Source organism: Mangifera indica, chromosome 18, assembly GCF_011075055.1.
Source record: "Mangifera indica cultivar Alphonso chromosome 18, CATAS_Mindica_2.1, whole genome shotgun sequence".
NCBI lineage: Eukaryota > Viridiplantae > Streptophyta > Magnoliopsida > Sapindales > Anacardiaceae > Mangifera > Mangifera indica.
This window is the reverse complement of record NC_058154.1, coordinates 11,240,031-11,247,972: the sequence shown is the minus strand read 5'-3', so window position 1 is coordinate 11,247,972 and position 7,942 is coordinate 11,240,031.

Genomic DNA, 7,942 nt, shown 5'->3' with positions numbered 1-7,942 from the left:
TCAAAAGCAGTTCTGATTAAATATTTACTAATTGATCAATTAAAAACTTTAAATGCAGACATCACAGTCAATTCCAGGTTTAGAAACCTTAAAAATCAGTCTACTTGTAAGCTGCTTTGGAAGAATTAGATTATAAATGTTTTTCTTCTGCTTTAATACTGTGGAAGTATGTATCTGAAAAATGTAATCTCAGTTTGTATATTAGAAGTATAACCCTTCAACAAATGTCTGATCACCAACCTGTAACACCCGTAGCTTAGCCAGAAAGTGTATTGGAGGGGGTAGCCATAAAAGAGTTTTCGAAATGACAGATGTAGTTAACAGATTCAGAAATAAAGCTTACAAGAGTCAGGTGTCATTAAATAAATAAAGAAATCTGGGGGTTAATATAAAATTATAGAGTTTTTATTGACATTTTATGTATATACTGTAATAAAAATTTTCAAAGTCAAGCTGGCCAGTTGACCAAGGACACCCCCTTGATCCTCCTCTTCCTTGCCAGTTGCCACTGGTAAAGAGTAACCAAAAATTCAGTCTATATAAGGAAAGTTTCATCAAATTGATAGTTAGATGGTTGAAAGGTAGTTATTTCTAGTAAAATTGGACTTCCAACACACCAATAAGATAACATAATGATTCGGTTAACCAATCATCAATATAAATTTGTAGATCACAACTTGTTGACAATATTGGAAACTGTTTTAATTTGAGGGTTAATGAGTAGACATCAAGCACCATTAAGCTTATTTGATAAAACAAGTCTCACAAGAAAATGATCCAGTCTAATCCAATTTAATTTGAAAGATAAGGGAAATCTTCTGCTTTTAGTTAAATCTTTTTCATAACTCCATCCCAATCTCTGCAGATGTTTGAATAGCAAACAGTTTGGCAAATGATCCAACAAATAGCTTTTGCATCCCAAAAACTGCAGAAAAATATTTAGATATAGCATTAGTTGATTCAAAGCCAATATACAATTCCAACTTAAAGAAGAAAACAATTTTCAGATGAAAAAATACTTACCATAGACCCTTTCCCCAGGATCAAAGTCTTAGCTTTACAAAGCCTTCTCATGTATTTACTAAGTGAAACCATTCTGGTGTAAAGACATCACATGATCCAAACAAGAGAAATTTTCCAAATTTTGGTCATCTGCCATAATGATATAATTTTCCTGTATTCATAGAAATAACGGGCACTTGGATGCCATTTATAGTCCAAAACTTCCATTTTTACTGAATTTCAACTACCCATTTGGTAGTTAAAGAAAGCAAAACAACATGCCATACAAAGGGTTGAAAAGGTGAAATTGAGAACTCAATTCTTGTATTAAAAGACTAAAAGATGATCATCATATACACAATACTACTGTGTAGACTAGTAAAAGCTACTACAAACACAGATGGCTCAGCGCCCTAATTCTGAAACTCAGAAAAGGAACAAAACTAAACTAAACCAAGAAACTAAATTGCATTAGAAGACAACATTAACATGAGAGTGGGTTCATTTCAACTCTCTATTTCATTTATCTCCATTCAGTAAATGGATTAGTTGTCGTCATCACCAGCCTTTGATGCTGAAGTTCCAGACTTCTTGGGTAGAAGGAGATTGTGGATGTTAGGCATGACACCACCATTGGCGATGGTGACATCTCCGAGTAGCTTGCTGAGTTCTTCATCGTTTCGGACAGCCAGTTGAATGTGTCGTGGGACAATGCGAGTTTTCTTGTTGTCTCGGGCAGCATTTCCTGCTAATTCAAGTACCTGAGAAAAAACACACAACCAGTTAAAAAAGCCCTAATTTCTCTTATCTATTCAACAATAAAAATGCACCCAGATCCATAAAATCTCCGATTCCACATCAATCAAAAAAATAACAATAAGAAAAACATATCCAGATTCATAAAACCCCCTAATTTAATCTAAAATAAAAACACCAGATCAAGAAAAACCAAGATTCCATTTATTTTAGCTTTAAAGTTTTAGGCAAATCATAAGACGATCATAACCCTAGATCCAAGAAAACGAAAAAAGCAAAATTTTCAACTCAAAACATCTTATTATTATCATCACAGCAGGTTGAATTGTGAAATCAAAATTTAAAAAAAAAAAGAGACCCAACAAAAAAGGTACCTCGGCAGCGAGATATTCAAGTACGGCAGCGAGGTAAACAGGGGCACCGGCGCCAACACGTTCAGCGTACTTGCCGGCCTTGAGGAACCGAGCAATACGACCAACGGGAAACTGGAGACCGGCCTTGCTACTCCGTGACGTGGCCTTCTTCGCTGCTCCGGATCCGAGAGTTTTGCCCCGACCCGCCATTTCAACAAAAGAAAAGAATTTTAAAACAGAAAGAGAGAGCAATGGAGTATCAACGTGTGTCTCATTGAGAGGTTAAGGGTATATATAGAGGGATGGGGAGGCTGAGAGCTGACAAATGAGAGAGAAGCGCGAGGATCGAGCATGAGAACCGTTAGATTGGAAAATTGAAGAACGGTCGGGATTGGTTTTTGTTTTCATTTACTGCTTTTAAGTTTGGCGCTTATTCGGTACTTAGGTTACGCGGGAGCATCGATGCAACCTACGTGATTTGACACTATTACCCTTGCATGCAATTTTTAATTTTAGTCATAATTCTCATTTTAATCAAATCAAATCAAATTTTTATGTGAGGTTCTAATTAATTTTTATTATTGAAATTACCTTAATTATCGAAGGTATTAATTAATTAAACAAAGATCAAATATTAAATTTTATAAAATTAATAAGGGTAATTGTTTTTTAATAATAATTTAATAAACTTTATTATTAGAATAAATATAAATTAAATATAAAAATAATCGTATACATAATTTTATTATTATATAATATATGAAAGGAGTAATAAGTAATCTAAAATAAAGTAAAGGATATAGAATTGAAACAATCTGCAATGATGAAATTGGAGGCAAAGGACAAAATAGCAACAACACCATCCACCCATTTTTTGAGGGTGACTGGATGTGGTGAGAATATAATATTAGTAAAACACGCGAAATAAAAAAGTTGTGTGTAGCACTGGATTCAAATTAAATTAAATTTAAATAAGATAAAACTCATTTTTAGTTCCAAGTTTAAATAGGGTGAAACATATTTTCACTTTAAACTCATCAAACATAAAAAAATACTAATTTGTATATAGTTTGTTTTGCGCTTTAAGAGTTCGTGATTGATTCGTATTTAACTTAGGTTTGCATGAGATGTTTGGTTCATCTCTCCTAAATGGCATCGTTCCTTTTAATTTTTTTTAATTATGCGAGCTATGTTCGGTTTGCAAGTTGAGCTAATCAAGCACGATCTTTGTTTAAATTCAAGTTCATATTTGTTTTCCCTACTACTCTCCAACTCATATTCAGGTTTGTGTTCATTAACCTCATATTTGTATTCAAACTTATTTAAGTAAAACTCGTTTTGAGCTCAAACAAGTTTATTTCGAATCCAACCCTGATTGCGTACACTCTTATGGCAAACCATGGTGCAAGCACATATGCAACCCTCCTTGCTTGTTTAAGCAATATATATAATTGTCATTAAAACTCGTTTCAAGATCAAACAGGTTTATTTTGAATCCAATCCTGGTTGCATACACTCTTATGGCGAACCATGGTGTAAGCACATATGCAACCCTCCTTGCTTATTTAAGCAATATATATAATTGCCATTAAAACTCGTTTCAAGCTCAAACAGGTTTATTTTGAATCCAATCCTGGTTGCATACACTCTTATGGCAAACCATGGTGCAAGCACGTATGCAACCCTCCTTGCTTGTTCAAGCAATATATATAAATGTCATTAAATTCTCATTAAATTAAATTACATCTTTCAAAATGAGAATGCCACTTTCAAAACATCCTACACAACATAATAAGTACAAATAAAGTAGGTAATCAATATTTAAAAAACAACAACATAAGACCATATTTTACCAAAAAATGAAATGAAAGAAAAAAAAGGACTAAGTGGGAATGGATTAGTTGTGTTCTTTCTTCCTGAACACGATTCACTTTGGCAATATCAAGTTTGATGAGATAAAATGTCATTATCTTATAGCTCATGGACTATCAACACCAACTTGTATGAATGATTTTTTACATTGAGTTATTGCTCTAAGGTGCATGTTTGATCACGTTAGTCACATTCTTGTATTTAAGATAAAAGTACATCAATTTTGTATGTACTTTTTTCCTTGAATGCAAGAATTTGACAAACGTGATAAATTTTGGTCAGTGTTAACCCTATTCTTGCTTTTAAGGCAAAAATACATTAATTTGGTATACACTTTTGCCTTTAATACAAGAATGCGACAAACATGATTAAATTTTGGTTGACATTTGTCACATTCCTACATTTAAGAAAAAGTTCACCTCATAGGTCTAGTGAATTTTGGCTAAAAAAGGGTGTTAATCGAATTCATCAAGATTCAACCAACATAGTATTTAGTTAATTTTGTCGAATATGACTATAAAACCTTGTGATTTAATCGATACCACCCTTTTGACAAACCTTCCTCTTACTCCTTTCTTTTATTATTGGCCAAAACTTGAAATCAAACCTAATTTATGGGTTTCAATGAGAAAATGCATACTTAATACATAAACCCTAGATTTGAATTTAATCTAAAATTAAGATACAAATTAATAATAATCAATCATCTTTACACTACTCAACTAACAATAACAAACACAAGAACACTCCATGTTTAAAAGAGCAATAAGGGTAGAACAATGTTACACAACTTAAATCGGGAAACATGCTAATGTGGAGACTAAATGAAGACGAAGTGACCTAGTAAAAATGAAGTATATATAGAGATGAAATGTTAGTAAAATACTGTTTTGTTTAGATTCAAGAGTATTTTTGTTAATGAAAACGAAATAGAGAAATTTTCACGACTTTGGACTTGAGTTGTTGTAAAAAATGTGCCAACTTAAGTCTAACCATTGACAATTAACATATTTTCCTACATTTTTCCTAGTTGACGTAAAGATTACTCCAAAACATGTATTTACGTCTTACATAATCAGAATAATTACTATTCTTTTCAATTCCAACAACATTTGCAAGACCCTAAACAACAATAAAACCCATCAAATTTAACATATAAACCTAAAACCTTAATTGAAAAAACTTGAAACCCCGGAAAAAAATAAATTTAAACTTAAATTTAATCATAAAATTTGTATAATATATCATGAAAACGATCACAACTAACCTTATTTCCCATTTTAAAAAGTAGAAAACATTTCAAACATGAGAATCGGGCACCCAACTATAGCAAAGAATGACAAATAAAACATAAAAATACACTCTAAATCTTGAATGTAGAAAATTGATTTATAGTGTATGATCAAATTTTGACCAGAAAATGTATCAAAGAGATTGAGATTGATTTTCTATAAGGATGGTGAATGAATGAAGAAGTGATAGGTCTGATTATTTTTGTAAAACCCTCAAGTTTTCTTTTTTTTCAATTAATAGCCTAAAAATAGTTTTTTGCATTCAAGTTCTAACATAGAGGGCTATATCGCAAACATGGGCTTATCTATAAGTGGCCCAAATAAAGCAGTCCAATTGGGCCTGAAACATATTGTCAATATGAATTATTTGGTTTTACACATTCTATAATTATTTAAATGAATTCATATATATATATATATATATATATATATGGAAATTTATTAAAACAGTGTTTTTTTTTTCCCACCCAGTCATTTTTTTTATTTTCATATATAGCCTAGAACATAAAATATTAAAATATTTTTAAGTTTTGTACTCATTCAATCAAGATATAAAACTCATCCACTCACCTAGTCAAGGCTAAAATATAAGATAAAAATATGAATTTTTTTTTATGATTTTTACAGTGAAAAGGTTGGTTGGGTGATTAGTCGGTCGGCCAAACACCTAACCAACTAATATATTTTTAAAAAATTAGTTGGTCATCCGACCAAACAGCCAATTAACTAATTTATTTTCAACCCAGTCATTTTTTTTATTTTTATATATAGCCTAAAACATAAAATATTTATAATATTTTTAGGTTTTGTACTCACTCAATCAAGATATAAAACTCATCTACTCACCCAGTCAAGGATAAGATATAAGGTGAAAATGTAAAATTTTTTTATGATTTTGACAGTGAAAATGTTGGTTAAGTGGTTGGTCGGTCGGTCGGTCGGTCGGTCAGTCAAGCACCCAACCAATCAATATATTTTTGAAAAATTAGTTGGTCATCCGATCAAATACTCAACTAACTAATTTATTTTTAAAAATTAGTTGACTGACCAACCCATTCAACTAACTTTAGATCCCAAAATTTTCTCCTTTTAAAGGTAAAATCAAATTAAAAAGTGATTATATTTGTATAGTAAAAAAAAAAAATGGTTATATATGTATAAAAGACCAAAAAATGGTTATTTTAATTAATATCTCATATATATATATAAAAACTATGTATACTTACTTTGAGTATACAAATAGATACATACTTATATGTATTATCATGTAATTGTATGATTTTGAATTAAATATAAAGTAACATCTAATTACATGATACACACATAAGTTTGTACCTATTTGTGTATTCAAAATAGATGCAATATATATATATATATATATATATATATATTCTTTTGATTTTTTTTTACTTTAAAGGGAATAAAAAAAAAAAAAACTCTTATTTAGTAAACCTAAGTTTGAATTACATTTGGGAGTTATTTGGTTGTTGGTAAATAAAGATTACCTTAATAATTTATCTTTAATTATTTATATTATCTTATTTAGTTTTTCAATAATAAAATATTACAATAATATTTTATTACTAATAATAATATGATAGGGAATGTATATGATAATTTGATTACCGTTTTCATCTTAAATATTAAAATATTATCAAAATATTCTTAATTGTATTATAATAATATTTTTATTTATTAATTTTTTAAAACAAAAATAACCTCATTTTCGATTAATGTAATAAGTAATATAAAATATATTTTTGAATAATTATACCCAAAAACATTTAAGTAAAATAATATATTAATATTCTTTTATTACCTATAACCAAACACAATAATTATTTATATCTATTAAATTTTATCAAATATAACAATTATTTATACCCACTAATATTTTAAGTAATCTATTTTTTAAATTATTTTTTAATTTTAATAATAAAATATTATTCAAACCAAGTATGTGCCAGCAAGTATAAGTCAAAGAAAATGATGAGGAATTGGTGCTCAATAAATGTAAAAAATTGGATGTTATAAGCCTTCATGTGCTTTGCCTTTAATGGGTGCATCAAAACGTCCCACCCCAACACTATTCTTCTTATAATTACTTCAATTTTTTAACTTAGAGTTTGAGCAATGCTCCGTGCTTAGATTTTTAATACATAATTTAGATATATAAATAATATATTATTATATAATTATGTATTATTTTATTTTTAATTTAAAATCATTGAATCACATAATAAAACATCATTTATATATCCAAATTATATACAAAAAAATATGTCTACATAACTTTTTCATAACTTTTATAAGAGATTGAATTATTGCATGTGTAGCCAAAGAAAATACTAAGGCAGGAAATTCTTTCTTGAAATGGTGATAAATTGTTTTAAATGGTAAGTTATTATTGTAAGTGACTGAATTTATAATTTAAGGATGATTGTATGAAATTATATTTTTTAATTTAAGGGTTAGTCTCTCTCTCTCTCTCTCTCTCTCTCTCTATATATATATATATATATTTATTTATTTAAATAAATTGATATGATAACATATTATTTGATAATTTGGAATTAAGAGAAAATAAATAAATAATCATATCACTTAATTACATGTTATCACATTCGCTTATATAAATAAGTTAGTTATTTATGATGATTAACTAGA